Raw genomic sequence first — 17,642 nt, 5'->3', positions numbered from 1 at the left:
AAGCTGGGGGCTAATGCTCAGAGATTCTGATTTGTTGGGCTAAAAATGAAGCCGTATTCCCCAAGTAATTCTAGGGTGCAGCCAGGATTGAGAATCATTAATTTAAGGCCTTGTACTTGTTGAGATGCAGCACTAACTGAACTTATAAATAGCAAATGTTTATTCAGAATATACTGTATCAAGGCAATGTGCTAAGTGTGATGGTAAAGGTAGAACATTGTAACATGTAGTCCCTGTGCTCAGGGACTTTAATTTAGCTCAAGAGATTGAATACAAATTTTAATCTGATCACCTAACAAGACACATACTTTTTAATTATTATTATTATTGTTTAATTCCCATTCTGCTGACCCTTCTTAGTATAGTAATGACTATACATGCAATTAAGATGGGTCCACTTGAAAATGCTTCTTAACCACCAAACTGAACAAGGCAGATAATACATTTGATATGCTAGCAAACTGTAGAGTTTGGTCAGCCTCAGTCAGTACTTTCAAAAATTACATTAGAATAAGATACAACCATCTCCCATTTCTCATTTGTGTTACTCCTGAAATCTCCTATGGGTCCACAATACATTTCTATGCCTAGGCTTTGCTTTGGAAGTTTATGCCGATTACTGTCCAATGATTCATTAATTGCATATAACACCCAGCGCTCCTCACCACACATGCCCTCCTTAATACCCATTACCCAGTTACCCGGTTACCCCATTCGCCCCCCCCCCCTTTCTGTGACCCTCAGTTTGGTTCCCAGAGTCCAGAGTCTCTCATGGTTTGTCTCCCTCTCTGATTTCTTCCCATTCAGTTTCCCTCCCTTCCCCTGTGGTCCTCTGCCCTATTCTTTATGTTCCACGTATGAGTGAAACCATATGAGAATTATCTTTCTCTGCTTGACTTACTTCACTTAGCATAATCCCCCCCAGTTCCATCCATGATAAGACACATATTTTTAAAAATATAACCAAAGTAAGGCTTCATTAGTCAAAGACGGAGTGAGAATCTTGGGTGCTCCAAAAGTAGAGATGACCGTGAACTGAAATGAGGGAGAAAGCTGAATGCAGGAAGAAAGTCGTCTGAGTTGTAAGGGCAGGATGAAAGTCAGAGGAAGACAGGAACAGGGAGAAAGCATTTTCAAAGACATAGCTGTTAGAATATGTGCAGCAAACTGAGGGAGACTAAACAGCCCATTCTGACTGACGGATTTCTCTAAAGGAGCATTAGAAGAATTTGGAGAGGCAGATTTGAGCTAGAATGTATAGACTAGTGATAAATGGCTAAAGAAGTTGGGTCATCTTCTGTAATATCTGGCAATAGTACCTGGGATAGTATTGAGAGCTGCTGAATGCTCATGTCCCAAGGGGTCTTAGTAAATTTACTGGGTTCTTAGTAAATGCCAGACACTGTGCTTGATGCATCACATATGTTATCTCATTTAACACAAACATCTGGTTAGGTAGTTATTGTTATCCCTACTTTACAGAGTAAGAAGGGAGGTCACTTAATTTTCTCAAAATTCCACAGCTAGAAATAGTAAGCCAAGACCAGACAACATGCTGTTTCTTTAGAACACCACATTACAAGAGTTATATATTAACACTTAAGGTTTTTAAAAATTGAGATATAATTCACATTCCATAAAATTAATTATTTTAAAGTATTTAATTCTGTGGGTTTCAGCCAAAAAGTTGTGCCATTGCACAAAAGTTGTGTTACTGTCACTATCAAATTCCAGAACAATTTAATCACTCCCACAATAAAATCCATTAGTCAATAGGAGTCAGTCCTCATTCATCCCTCCTCCAGCTAATCACCCTTCTATTTCTATGTATTTGCTCATTCTGGATATTTCAAATAAATGAAATCATGTAAAATTTGACTTTTTTGTGTCTGGTTTCTTTCACGTAGCATAGTGTTTTCAAGGTTCATATATGTTTTATTGTGAATCAGTACTTCATTCCTTTTTATGGCCAAGTAATATTTCACTGTATAGATATACCATACTTTATTCATGATGGATATTTGAGTTATTTCTACTTTTTAGCTATTATAATAATGCTGCTATGAACATTCATTTACAACTCTTTTTATATTGTGGTAAAATATATGCAACAAAAATTTAGCATTTTAACCATATTTTAAATGTATAGCTCTATGCATTAAGCAGTCTTATTGTTGGGAAATCATCATCACCACCCATATTTAGAAATTTTTTATCTTCCCAAACTCAAACTCTATCCCCATTTATCAATAACTCCCCAATCTCCCCTCTTCCAAGCCCCTGGCAAATACAATTCTATTTTCAGTCTCTATGAATCTGACAATTCTAGGTACCTCATATAAGCAGAATCATATAATATCTGTCCTTTTGTGACTGGCTTATTTCACTTAGCCTAACGTCTTCAAGATCTGTCCATGTGGTAGCACACATCAGAATTCCCTCCCTTTTAAAGGCTGAATAGTATTCCATTACACATATATACCACATTTTGTTTGTCTATTCATCTGTTGCATTGCTTCAACCTTTAGACTATTGTGAATAATGCTACTTTGAACATGGCTTTCACTGTTTCTAAGTTTTGTGCGGACATACCTTTTTAATTCTCTGGGGAGTGGAATTGCTGAGTCACATGATAATTCTATATTTACCCTTTCAAGGAACTGCTAAATTGTTCTACAAAGTGAATGGCTGTGTCATTTTACATTCCCATCAGCAATGTATGAGGGTTCCAATTTTTCTTCATCCTCACCAACACTTGTTATTGCCTGACTTTTTTTGAAAAAAGCCATTCTCACAGGTATGGAGTAGTAGAAGATTTAGCTGTTCTAAATTATTACATACAAGGTATTGGCTTATTGCAGTAGTTCAGATATAAAGTGATGAGTCTGAGCAAGAGGGTGGTAGAGGAAATAAAATGATCAAGCAGGGAAATATTACTGATTGGGAAAGGAGTGGATATTAGTAGCATTGTAGATATAGGGAGAAAAAGAAAGACTCGATTATAGAAGTAAAACTTTGAGCTTGGCTGCAAAGGAAAATAATGGTATTAATCAGAGATAATTCTAGAAAGAAATCTGAAGCGACAAAATAAATTGTTGCCATGATGTATTTGAGAACCAATGTAATCCAAATAAATAATTATCAGATAGGAGGTCAGAGTTGGAGACAATAAAATATCTTGTGTTTTTAGGAAGGGTCAAAGAGGCATTGGTAAGACTAGAAGAGGGCCACTGTCTGTACATGTTTAGATTCCTTAAGGCTGGGTTTACTTATGGGCCAAACACTGAGGAATACAGAGCAACAGAACTATATATTTGCCTTCTTGTTTTCTGTTTAAAATACTAATACAAAACTTAAAGAGTAAAATAATATATTCTTTACACTCAGAGTTTTATCAGAACTTGAGCTGTAAGTCCCTTGAGGTGGTATCAGATTTTTATCTATACTTTGAGTCATTCGGGACAGCAGTGCCCTTGGTTCAGAATGTTGTGAGCAGGCTTAGTGGTATTGCCCTCTAAGGGCTGGCACAAGATCAAGAGGCCTACAGAAATGAATGTCGCTACAAGCAGTTATCTGGTTGGCTGGAAACCAGCTGGCAAACTATCAAGGAGAACATGAAGTTCCAGTTTTCTATGCCCCAAACAGCCCCCTTAAAAAATAAAAAAAAACAAAAAACAAAAAAACCAACAATTAGAATGTACACCCATAAGAGACCACAAGTCTATTGTTACAATGCAGTTCCTCAATGGTCAACGATTCTGGCTTTGTTCAGTTTTGGAAAATATCCAAAATAGTAACACTCAGAAATCAATGCAGTGATGACTCACATACTTGGTTACCTGTTCTGAAAGAAAAGTTTAATACTATTTAGGGTGCTGTGGTAAATATTCTCAAAGAAAATGCAACACTGTCGGCTTACACGCTGGGTTTTCCCTCTGACCTAATACGCTGAGATTATACAAAAAAAAAAAAAAAAAAAAAAATCCACCCAGAAGGCAAAACAGAATAAACATGAAGGGTAACTGCTGAAGACAGAGGTTAAAATAAGAGCTATAGAGAAAAATAATCTAAGAGGGAAAGCCAATGAATACATTTAAATGTTCTCACTCCCACACACATATCTACATTTTTAATTGAATGAAATAAACCTCAAGGTCAAAGTTGGAATCTTGCTAAGGATAATGTGGTTCCAAGACAGATTCTTCTTTGTTTCCTAAATTAAAGTCTATTCTGGTATATTTAATCTTCATCAACTACTCATTGTGTTTTTAAAGGATAGTATCTACTTTCTATATTTTCCAGAATGTAGATGAAAAAACAATGACAATAAAAATTGTTACAATTTATCGAATGCATGCTTAGTCATTTAATCTTCAAACTACTCTCACATTCCCAGTCTTGTCCCTTAGGACACACTTTGTAGGTGGCAGGTCTCCGAAGCCTGTGCTCTTCCCGACCACGCTTCACAACATCACCAGCTTGTAAGAGATTCAATGAAGAAAACATTTCATTTTGGTGAAAGGTAAACTATCCTATTTTTCAAACCCTAGAAGCAGATACTTTATCTCAAAATCAAAATAAAACTTTTCCCTGTAAACCACTCTACTTATCAACAAGTATATATCAATATAAGCTATGCATCCTATATAGAAATCTTTCTCTGGGGCCTTAAATACATTCTTAAATACATCCTTTCAATCACTGATCAGAAGTCATTAATACTTTCATCACAAACTATGTTTATCATGCTGGATCTAGTCCTTCCTTTCCTTTTTGTGCTACTTGTCCATCTTCCTTGTATGTCTCTTCAAAGCTTCCAGCAATAGGTGCTTCCTTCTGTTGTGAGGCTGCCTCAGCTGCTTCCCTGCTCTATGTGATCCTCCTCCAGGTCTAAATGGGGTCAGACCAGAGTTCACTGAACAGCAGGTTACTGACCTCAGCAGGATATGCCCATAAAATGGTTTTCCTCCTCCCTCCTCCCTCCCCATAGCCACTCCCATACACTTTTTCTGCAAGTAAATGATCCCAACTGTATGGTGCCCAAAGGGAAGTGTTATTTCAGAATGTCAGCTTCTTGGCAGCAACGGCTATTCTATTAATGCTTTTAAAAAATCACTACAGCAGTTAAAATTCTAAGAAGAAAACTAAAGGAAGTCCTCATGCATATTTACTCCCTGCACTTCCTAACAGAGACAAAGTGGTGACTCCAAGGAAAAATCCAGTAAGCATTTACGGAACAAATTCCACTAAGCTAAAAACAAATATACACCAAACAAGGTTGTTTCTAATCAACAGTCTTTATAGAACTAAAACTGCCAAACAAAGTTGAAGTATAGGCAGCAGTTGGAAATTGTCTGGCACAGCATTTCCACTGCACAAAAAAATTATTTAAGAATCAAACACAGGAAAGTAGAGGGACAGGTATAAATTCACTTGGCATTCTATGTACATTATCAGATCAATTTATATACCTTCCAGAACCAAACAAAAAGTTATGATGGAATCAATATTTTTAAAAACCAAGATAGAGAACCCACATTAGAAAAAACACTGAATAAAAATCAGAAAAAAAAACACCACCTACAAATTCTTACATCTGAAATGAAAACATTTCTATGATATTCTGATACTTGCTAATACTTGACCTCTTTGGTCAAAGAACAGGCTATTATAAACTAATAGAGGTGTGCCCAATATCTTAATTCTAAAAAGCCAGCAGAAGATATGGCTTATTCTTCATCCACTAAAACAGGAAATACAATTTTCTGTAACAGAATTGCCATTCCTAGTGTCTAAGCATTTGGAGGATTGTGTCTAGAAATTCCATGTAGTGGAAGAGAGGAAAGAGGTAAAGAAAAGAGTGTGTACTTATTTAATGGTTCATCTGTCATTTCCTTTTTTCTTTACACAAGGGACTTTGGGAATTGGCAACTGTATTTATATGGTTCACTGCAGGACAATAATTCTACTGGGAGCTGAATATTAAGCTGAATCTCAAAAGAAACTTCTCTCCCGTAACTCTCACAAACCCATAAACAAATTAAGGAAGTAGGCAGGTGGAAGATATAACCAAAGTATAGATCCATCTCAGGTTCTAATTCTGACATTAATTCTCCATAACTTCATGATCTTGAGCCAGTCACTTAAGGAAACTGAGGACTAGAGAAGTCTATAAAATATTAAATTGTATTATCTCTGTTCCAAATCAGGTTTGGGCTTTATGATTCTATGGCTTAGATACTGTTTAATTTGATAAGGACGGAACAAATACAAATATAAAAAAAAAGGGTTATTGCAAAAATGAATAAGGTGTAAAAATGAGCAAAATTATATTGGTAGAATTATCCCAATTTAAAAACACTTATATTAAAACTTTATAATAAATACTTCTTAAATTGTAATATGTAACTGTAAGCAATAGTCACAATGCTCATTATTGATTCCAAAGAAATTTTTACATGTATATTCTATTCTAAGATATACAATGTATATTCTATCCCTTTAGATTTGGCAATTTCATGTTATAAAGTAACATAATGAAGTTTTCAGAGTAATGAAGCTACTACCACGGTTCATTCAGAGTCAACTGCTAATTGCATCCATTTATAACAGCCATAGATTGAGGATCAATAACTTGGTAGACTGTAAGTTTTTTTTGTTGTTGTTATGAAGATTTAATATAATGAATACAAAGGACTTCATGAAATATAATAGGGCTCCAGGAATGACATCCAGAAGGAGGAAGAGAGGGGACTGTTTGTTGTTTTTTTCTATTTATTTATTTATTTATTTATTGTTATGTTAATCACCATACATTACATCATTAGTTTTTGGTGTAGTGTTCCATGATTCATTATTTGCGTATAAGTGCTTTTTAAAAAACTGTTTCAACTCTACAACATTAACCTAGATACTTTTTCAGTGAGTCCATTCTCCTTACTCTTTAGGAAAATTATCACATGTATACTAACTCCATCTTCCTATTTATTTAGGACAGATGGGAAGTAAAGGAATAAATTTTTAAATCATTAATTATTACATAAATTATTCAAAAGCCCAAAGAATATCTTCATGTAAAAATGCTGTATGTCTTATGGGCTATATGAGTTAAGGTTTAAAGCCATTACATTAATAACATCAATACAAACAGCAAAGGATCAATGAGAAAAATTCTAATGCTTGATGAGTTGGCAAGCTGTATAAAATTTTATACTATATATAAAATTGCCAACATTTGATTTTTTACTATTTGTAAAAAGCAATATTGTTTCAGTTATAATACTGTCTACATTTTGCGTTCTAAAAGTTTAAACAAGGAAATTTCATTAAATTTTATTTCTAATAAAAAGGCAAAGAAAGGAGAATGAAGAATTCCACAAATTTCCCAAAGGTTCTAATTTTATTCTGTTCCTTAAAGTGGAATATTACACTGAAAAGATTTCAGAACATATAGGAAAACTCTGAAGTTATGCTTACCAGGACCATTAAAAGCAAATTATGCATTTTGCAAAACTGAAGTGTCAGGAAGACGATATAAAAAACTTCTGTCATAAGATATTCTTAAAAACAGTCTAGTAAACATCAAGTTAAGACAAATAAATGATGATTCTCTTGCCATGGACATGAGTGGTAACAAAAATATTTAATAGTTGGCATGTAATGTCAAAATACGGGTCATAGGGCTGGAGGAGGGTCTAGAGGCCACCTACAGGCCATATATTACTATTTTAGTTATAAGACTGTGGGGAGGTCCAGGGAGTCATGCAGAGGGAGCCACAGTATCTTAGGGAAGAATTCTCTGGCTACCTTGGAAATATTTCAGTAAACATCAGCATAGCTGCACTCATGTATACCTGCTGCATATCAGCTCTGTTTGTAGAATTCTTAAATACAGATTTAAAAAGCATTAAGCAATTGTTTTAAGTCTTTGCAAATCTACTACTTGTTACTAGAGAAAATGTTAACTATTAATTTTGGCAGTAGCTAGCGAGCAACATCATGAGGGAAGTTCAGGGGAAGGAATGAAAACTTAAAGACGAAAGTTTTTTTTTTTATTTTCAAAATGAAACATAAAAATTATAAAAATATTTTATGACATTTAAGTTATTTAAAAATGAAAATACGAGGTTAGACCTTCAAGTAATGACCAGGATGACAGAATTTAAATATATTTCCCCCTAAACAAATAAGACCTTTAGAATAAAAAGCTATAATCATACTTAAGACTGGAGAATCATAAATGGATGAGAAATCCAAATAGGTATTTAAATAATAAAATTTTGACACAGTAGTTTTTACCAAATTAGCATGTTCATAATAAGTTGGATATTCATGTTTTAAATTTCCTGGAGTTGGTGTTCAACTATTGCTATTTAATAGTTGATCTCTTAGGAATAACAAAATCATAATATGGAAGAAATAGCAGCATAATTAAAAAACATCTGCTGCAATGTTATAGAGATGTAGGGGATGGTCTATAAGGAACTGCACCTTTAGAAAGTGTTTTAAATCATTTTTTATTTGATAGATCTCCTAGGTGGAATACATCAATATAAAGAACAGGAATTTGTTATTGTTTATTGTCCTCTTTTTGAAAGGGATTAAAATCACCTAGCAACCTCTGTGTTGTAGAAACCAAAATAGAATAGTTGGTTGTCTACTACCAGTTCATGTAAAACAGAAGAGTGCAAGTAGAAAAGCACCGTGCTACACTACGGTGCTCTAACACACATTTTTCATCACATGACAAGGTAAAAGTCATCAAGAAATTCCCAGGGAAAAAACCTCCTATAAAAGCATATTAAGTCTAATTAAATTGAGAGCTTACAAATCTTGACCACACAGACAAGAGATAGACACACACTCCAAAAAATAACAAAAGACTTAACCAAAGAGTATAGAGATCATAGTTTGGAGAGGGAGCTCAATAATGGAAACTTTGTTAAGGGCTTTAAAATATTCTAGGTAGAAACAGATAGGGGCATTATAATAATTTATAGAAGAAGATTTTACTTTTGAAATTACTTTTATAGAGGCAAACAAGGAATGATTATTAAAGTAGGACAGGACATAGGGGAAGCAACTTTAACATAGAATAATAAATATGAGGATCTGAATTATAAAGATTGATAAGTGGACAATATCAATTAGAATGTGAAATGCTGTTTGTGATAATGGAACAGAGTGAGGTAAATGATAGAGCATATTAATATTTCAGAAAGGTTTTTTTTTTTGAGTGTCATATTCCAGAATGCAGGAAATAAGCTCTGCAATAAACATAACTTAGCTCCCTAGTAAAACAAAGAAACTATGTATTTTAAAAGAGCTTATTATAGGACATGTGTGCATATATTTTATATTTATGAATCTATAAGAGCAGAAAAAAAGCAGGTATGTCAAAATTTGTATTTTCCTCTATGTATTAATGATGGAAGTTTTGGAATGTGGGGCAACATTTTTAATACTGCAAGAATAAAATCACCATTTTTAAATCATCACTGAGCAAAGTGGAGTTTGGGGAAAAAAAGAGCCATGACAGCCTTCAGAGAAAAATGTCTGAGACAAGCCCTTTGTGCCGAGTTGACACAGGTCCACAGGCCATGAAAATCATTACTGAATGTCTTCATTGTTCATTGGTTCTGAGTAGATGAGAAGGTAAACGAAAATTGGAGCATCTAACTCCTTATCCTTGGAGATGTGAAAGTGTCATTTCTAAGAAGGGTTAATTGTCAGCTGTCCAGAAAGGCACAACTACTCTAACCTCTAAGAACGAACCAGCAAAAGAAGAGAAGGGAAACAAATGAACAACCATACATATACGCATGTTATTTTAGCTCAGTGGCCATTAAAAAACAGATAATGCTGCATGCTAAAAACCGCTCTCCTTCGAACCATGAGAGACTATGGACTCTGAGAAACAAACTGAGGGTTCTAGAGGGGAGGGGGGTGGGAGGATGGGTTAGCCTGGTGATGGGTATTAAAGAGGGCACGTTCTGCATGGAGCACTGGATGTTATACACAAACAATGAATCATGGAACACTACATCAAAAATTAATGATGTAATGTATGGTGATTAACATAACATAATAATAATAGAAAAAAGAACATAGACCAAAAAAAAAAAAAAAAGCCATTAAAAAACCTTGTGAGAAGGTGAGTAATACTGCAGAGCCTAAATAGTGGGGATAAACTTAATCAGGTCTCACTAGGAATGCAGCTGCTTTACACTGCAGACATTCTTATAGTGGGATGTCAATCTTCCCTCCAGCAAGTGCCAATGAAATGACTTAACACTCCAGGTTTACGCCAGGTCAGTGTACACAGGTCATGTCCAGAGCCATGAATGAAGTCATGCTTTATCAGAAAGCAGGTCAGAGGTGACATAAATCATGGAAGTGTAACAGTTGACTATAAATAAGTTTCTATTGTAAGCAGTCATTTCCTAAATGAAGAAGATACATACCCTTCATTTTTTGAGGTTTGTTTGGTGGGGAGATCCTCACATAAAACTGAACAAGTCTCTTTCATCTTCAACACCCTGAGAAAAGGCATGGAGTCTGGAGGTACATGAATTTGGCTGGTAGCCTTTGATGTACCACGGGCACTGAATGAAGCCACTTGAATTATGCCTATTAACTGCCTCTGGACATCCTATACCTCCACTTCCACTCACCTTTTTATGAAGGACTGGTACTAATGGTTCACTGTAAATAAGTTTATAGGTTAATTAAGAAGGAGATTAGGTTATTTTTCCTTAACCTCAGGTTGGAAAACTGAGTGTCAAAAGAGGACTTGGATTGAAACGTTACAACTACCCATAAGAAAGAGAAGACATGTATTGCCTAATTTCTTTTTACAAATTTAGGGTTTTTTTCAGGTTGCTTTATATGTTTTTAAATAATAAACTTTATTTTTTAGAGCAGATTCAGGTTCACTCTAAAATTTAGCAAAAAGTATATAGTTGTCACATACTTCTGTCCACGCACAATCTCCCCCACTATCAACATCTCCCATCAGAGTGGCACATTTGTTATAACTGATGAACCTACATTGACACATCACTAACACCCATAGTCCATAGTTTACATTAGGGCTCACTCTTGGTGTTGTACATTCTATGAGTTTTCACAGATGTATAATGACATGTATCCACCATTGTAGTATATTACAGAATGGTTTCACTACTCTCAAAATCCTCTATACTCTGCCTATTCATCCCTTCTTAACCCCTCATCTATGAAAAACACTAATCTTTTTGCTATCTTCATAATTTTGCCTTTTCCAGAATGTCATACAACTGGAACCGAATAGAATGGCTTATTTCATTTAATAATATGCATTTGAGTTTCTTCCATGTTTCCTTATGGCTTGGTAGCTGTTTTTTTTTTTTTTTTTTAAGTGCTGAATAATATTCCAATGTCTGACTACTGAAGTTTATTTATCCATTCACCTACTGAAGGGTAGTTTTGGCAATTATGAAGAAAGCTGCTATCAACACCATGTACAGATTCCTGTGTGGACATAAATTTCAACTCCTTTGGGTAAATACCAAGGAGTGCAATTGCTGATTGTATGGTAAATATAATTTTGTGAGAAACTGCCAAACTTTGTTCCAAAGTGGCTGTACCATTTTGCATCCCCACCAGCAATGAATGGTGTCTGTTGCCGTACATCATTACCAACATTTGGTGGGTCAGATATGTAGCAGAATATCATTGTTATTTTAATTTGCAATTCCCTAATGGCATAGGATGTTAAATATCTATCATATGCTTACTTGCATCTGTTTATCTCCTTTGATGAGGTGTCTGTTCAGGTCTTTTGTGCATTTTAAAAATTAGGTTGCTCATTTTTTAAAAATTGTTTTGAGAATTTGAAGTGTTCTTTGTATATTTTAGATAACAGTCCTTCATCAGATGAGCCTTTTGCAAATAGTTTCTCCCGGTCTGTGGCTTGTATTCTCATTCTCTTGACATTGACTTTAGTAGAGAAGAATTTTTTTCATTTTAAGGAAGTTCAGCTTAAAAATTATTACTTTCATGAATCATGTCTTTGGTGTTGTATCTAAAACATCATTGCCATACCTAAGCTCCTCTAGGTTTTCCCTTATGTCATCATCTCTAGAAGTTTTATAGTTTTGCATTTTATATTTATGTCTATGACCCTTTTTGAGTTAATTTTTGTGAAAAGTGTAAGGTTTGTGACTAGATCCATGTTATTGCATGTGGATGTCCAGCTGTTTCTGCACTATTTGTTTAAAGTTTGTCTTTGCTCCACTGCATAGCCTTTAGCCTTTGTAAAAGATCAGTTGACTATATTTATGTGGATCTATTTGTGGGCTCCCTATTCTGTTGCACTGATCTATTTTTCTATCCTTTCACCAGTACCACACTGTATGGATTGATGTAACATTATAGTGAGACTTGGAGTTAAGTTGTCAATCCTCCAACTTTATTCTTCTCCTTCAATACTGTGTTTGGATACTGGGTTTTCTTCCTCTTCCATATAAACTTTAGAATCCATTTGTTGATATTCACAAATGCTGAGATTTTGATTGAAATTGTGTTAGATCTATAGATTAAGTTGGGAAGAACTGACATCTTGACAATATTGCACCCTTCTATCCACGAACATGGACTATCTCTTCATTTATTTCCTTTTTTGACGTTTTTCATCAGAATGCTGTAGTTTTCCTCATACAGATTTGTACCTATTTTGTTAAATTTGTACCTAAGGGGTGCCTGGGTGGCACAGTTGGTTGAGCGACTGCCTTCGGCTCAGGTCATGATCCTGGAGTCCCGGGATCGAGTCCCGCATCGGGCTCCCTGCTCGGCAGGGAGTCTGCTTCTCCCTCTCCCACTCCCCGTTTGTGTTCCCTCTCTCGCTGTGTCTTTCTCTGTCAAATAAATAAATAAAAAATCTTTAACAACAACAAAAAAATTTGTACCTAAGCATCTCATTTGGGGGGATACTAATGTAAATAGTAATGTGTTTTTTTTTCTTTTTTTTTTTAAAGATTTTATTTATTTATTCATGAGAGACAGAGAGAGAGAGAGAGAAGCAGAGGGAGAAGCAGGCTCCCAAGGAGCAGGGAACCCGATGCGGGACTCGATCCCAGGACCCTGGGATCATGACCTGAGCCGAAGGCAGATGCTTAACCGTCTGAGCCACCCAGGCGCCCAGTAATGTGTTTTTTTTTTTTTTTAAGATTTTTATTATTTATTTATTTGAGACAGAGAGAATGAGAGAGAGAGAGCACATGAGAGGGGGGAGGGTCAGAGGCAGAAGCAGGCTCCCTGCCGAGCAGGGAGCCTGATGCGGGACTCGATCCAGGGACTCCAGGATCATGACCTGAGCCGAAGGCAGTCGCTTAACCAACTGAGCCACCCAGGCGCCCAGTAATGTGTTTTCAACTTCAAGTTCCACTTACTCGTTGTTGATATATAGGAAAAGTGATTGACTTTTGTGTATTAATGTCACACTATGCGACCTTGCTATAATTGCTTATTAGTTGCAGGAGATTTTTGTTGATTACTTCAGGTTTACTACATAGCTGATCATGTCATCTGAGAATAATGACAGTTTTATGTCTTCTTTACCAATCTATATACCTTTGGTTTCCTTTTCTTGGCTTATCGCATTAGCTAGGACTTCCATTACTATGTTGAAAAGGAGTAGTGAGGGGGACATCCTTGCCTTGTTCTTGATTTTTTCCTTCTTAGTGGAAAAAATCTGAGTTTCTTACCATTAACTGTTGATGTTAGCTGTAGGATTTTTTTTTAATTAATATTTTATTTATTTGACAGAGAGAGACACAGCGAGAGAGGGAACACAAGCAGGGGGAGAGGGAGAGGGAGAGGGAGAAGCAGGCTTCCCGCAGAGCAGGGAGCCCGATGCAGGGCTCGATCCCAGGATGCTGGGATCATGACCTGAGCTGAAGGCAGACACCTAATGACTGAGCCACCCAGGCACCCCAGCTGTAGGATTTCTGTAGATGCTCTTTATCAGGTTGAGGAAGTTCCCCTCTACTCTTAATTTGCTGAGCAGTTTTATCATGAATAGGTGTTGGATTTTGTTAAATGCTTTTTTTTTTTTTTTTGCATCCATGGATTTGATGATGAGGCTTTTCTTCTTCTAGCTTGTTGGTGTGACCAATTCATTAATTGATTTTTGCATGTTGGACCAACCTTGCATACCTGAAACAAATCTAGCTTGGTCATAGTGTATGATTCTTTTAATCTATTGTGGGATTTGATTTGCTAATACTTTGTTGAGGATTTTTATATCTCTGTTCCTGAGAGATACTGTTCTATAGCCTTCTTTTCTTGTAATAATCTTTGTCTAGTTTTGGTATTAGGGTAATGTTGGCCTCAGAATGATTAGGAAGTATTCTCTCTGCTTCTGTTCTCTGAAAGAGATTATAGAGAATTGATATAATTTCTTCCTTAACTGTTTGGTAGAATTCACCAGTGAACCCACACAGGCCTGATGCTTTCTGTTTTGGGAGGTTATTAATTATTGATTAATTTATTTAGTAGACATAGGCCTATACAGACTTCCTAATTCTTCTTGTGTGAGTCTTGGCAGATTGTGCCCTTTCAAGGAATTGGTTCTTCTTATCTCAGTTACCAAATTTTTGCACATGGACTTGTTCTTTTATTATCCTTTCAATGTCCATGGGATCTGTAGTGCTATCCCTTCTTTCATTTCTAATATTAGTAATATTTATCTTCTTTTTATCTTAGTTACCTGGCTAGAGGCTGATTGATTTTTTTGATCTTTTTAAGGAACTAGCTTTGGTTTTGTTGGTTTTCTTTACTGCTTATCTGTTTTTATTCTCATTGATTTCTGCTCTAATTTTTAGGGTTTTTTTGTTTTGTTTTGTGGGTTTTTTTTTTTGCTTATTTTGGATTTAATTTGCTCTTTTTCTAGTTTCCTAAGATAGAAGCTTAGGTAATGGGTATCAAAGAGGGCACATACTGAATGGACCCCTGGGTGTTATATGCAAACAATGAATCATGGAACACTACATCAAAAACTAATAAGGTAATGTATGGTGACTAACATAATAAAATTAAGAAAAAAAATTATTGATTTTAGATCTTCTTTTCTAATATATGCATTCAATGCTATAAATTTCCCTCTAAGCACTATTTTCACTGCATCACACAAATTTTGAAGTTTTATTTTCATTTTCATTTAGTGCAAAAATTTTTCAGATTTATAATAACTTTCACTGTACCTTTAACACTGTGGTCACAAGTCCTCAATTAGTGAAATCCTCTGATAGCAAGAAATTCACAAAAATTGAATGAAGTAAGCAGACAGTGAAAACATAAGTAGCACTGGAACTGCATTACAAATCAGTGTTAACTAGAGTAGTTCAAAATATTTTTATATTTGATGTGTGATTCCTTCCTTCACCCATGTGCTATGTACAAGTATGTTGTTAAATCTCCAAGTATTTGGGATTTTCCAATGATCTTCCTGTTACTGATTTCTGGTTTAATTCCCTTGTGGCCTGAGAGCAGACATTATATAATTTCTATTCTTTTAACCTTGTTAAGGTGTGTTTTATGGCCCAAAATGTGGTCTATGTTGGTTAAATGCTCTATGGGAACTTGAAAAGAATATGTAATCTGCTATTGTTGGATAAAGTAGTCTATAGATGTCAATTATATCCAGTTGATTGATGGAACTATTGAATTCGACTATATTCTTACTGATTTTCTGCCTTCTGGATCAGTCCACTTCTGACAGAGGAGCGTTAAAGTCTTCCATTATAATAGTGGATTCATCTGTTTTTCCTTGCAGTTCTATCAGTTTTTGCCTCATGTATTCTGACACTGTTGTTAGACGCATGCATGTTAAGGACTGTTATGTCTTCTTGGAGTGTTGACTTCTTTATCATTAAGCAATGCCTTTTTTGTCTGATAGTTTTCTTTGCTCTGAAGTCTGCTCTGTTTGAAATTAATGTAGCTACCCCAGCTGTCCTTTTGATTAATGTTAACATGGTATATATTTCTCCCTTTATTTACTTATTTTTAAAAGGTTTTATTTTATATAGAGATCGAGAGCATGAATGGGGGAAGGGGCAGAAGGAAAGAGAGAATCCCAGGCAGATTCCATGCTGAGCGTGGAGCCTGACTTGGGGCTTGATCTCATGACCCCAAGATCATGACTTGAGCTGAAATTGAGAGTCAGATGCTTAACCAACTGAACCACCTAGCCACCCCTCCATCTCTTTACTTTTAATCTACATGTCTTTATATTTAAGGTATCTTTTAGATAATATATAGTTGGGTACTGTTTTTTGATCCACTCTGATTATTTCTTTAATTGGTGAATTAGACCACTGATACTTAAGGTGATTATTGGTACAGCTGAATTAATATCTGCCATATTCATTACTGTTTTCCTAATTGTTGACTTTGTACCTATTTTTGTCTCCCATACTTTTTCTCTCTTTTGTATTTTTAATTGAGCTTTTTATATATTTCCTTTTTTCTTCTTTCTTAGCATAGTAGTTATACTTCTTCTTAAACCCTCTTTAGTGGTTGCCCTAGAGATTGCAATATACATTTATAACTAATCCAAGTTCACTTTCAAATAACACTATACCACTTCTTGGGTAGTGTGAGTACCTTATAATAACAAAATATTCCTAATTCCACCTCTTGTCTCCCTGTATCATTGCTGTCATTTATTTCACTTATACACTTAATACATTGTTATTACACTGAATGAACTACATTTTGTTAGAATTAACAGAAGAAACATAAAATGTTTTCTTTTACCTTCAGTTACTTATTCTCCAATGTTCTTCCTTTCTTTACATCGATCCTAGTTTCTGATCTATGTCATTTTCTTTTTGCCTAAAGAACTTTTTTAAACATTTCTTGTAAGGAAGGTTACTGTCAACAAATTCCCTCAATTTTTGTTTGAGAAAATCTTCATTTCTCCTCACTTTTGCAGGATAATTTCACAGGGTACAGAATTCTAGGTTTTTGTTTTTGTTTTGTTTTTTTCCTCTCAACACTTTAAATTTCTCCCTCCACTCTCTTCTCGCTTGTAATGGGGTCCCAGGAGAGGTCAAATGTAATCCTTATCTTTGCTCCTCTATAGGTAAGGTGTAGTTTTCTTCTGGCTTATTTCAAGAGTTTATCTTTGATATCAGAAGTTGGAATATGATATGCCTACATGTATTGTTTGTTTTGCTTTTGTTTTTGTTTTTTGGTATTTATCCTACTTGGTGTTCCCTGAACTTCCTGGATCTGTGGTTTGGTGTTTGTTGTTAACTTGGGAAAATTTTCACTCATTACTGCTTCAAATATTGCTTCTATTCCTTTCTCTCTTCTTCTGATATTTCCATTATGTCTATATCATATCTTTTGTAACTGTCTCACAGTTCTTGGATATTATTTTTTCCCTGTACTTTTTACTTTTTAGTTTTAGAAGTTTCCAGTCATATTCTCAAGCTCAGAGATTCCTTCCTCAGTCATATCCAGTCTGCAAATTAGTCCATCAAGGTATTCTTCATCTGTCATAGTATTTCTGATCTCTTGCATTTCTTTTTCTTTCTTAAAAGTTACATCTCTCTGCTTACATTATCCATCTCTTCTTGTATCATGTCTACTTTTTT

The 17,642-nt window shown here is 35.1% G+C and overlaps 1 protein-coding gene across 4 annotated transcripts in view; it reads right to left on the bottom strand.

Moving 5' to 3' along the window:
* The window catches only part of TET2 (tet methylcytosine dioxygenase 2), a 140,216-nt gene that overhangs the window by 101,774 nt on the left and 20,800 nt on the right, over window positions 1–17,642 (bottom strand). The window lies entirely within an intron of this gene.

Source organism: Mirounga leonina, unplaced genomic scaffold (assembly GCF_011800145.1).
Source record: "Mirounga leonina isolate KUSES-001 unplaced genomic scaffold, KU_Mleo_1.0 Mir_357, whole genome shotgun sequence".
NCBI classification, from domain to species: domain Eukaryota; kingdom Metazoa; phylum Chordata; class Mammalia; order Carnivora; family Phocidae; genus Mirounga; species Mirounga leonina.
The sequence above is the reverse complement of the archived record's forward strand: the minus strand, read 5'-3'. Positions and strand labels throughout refer to the sequence as shown.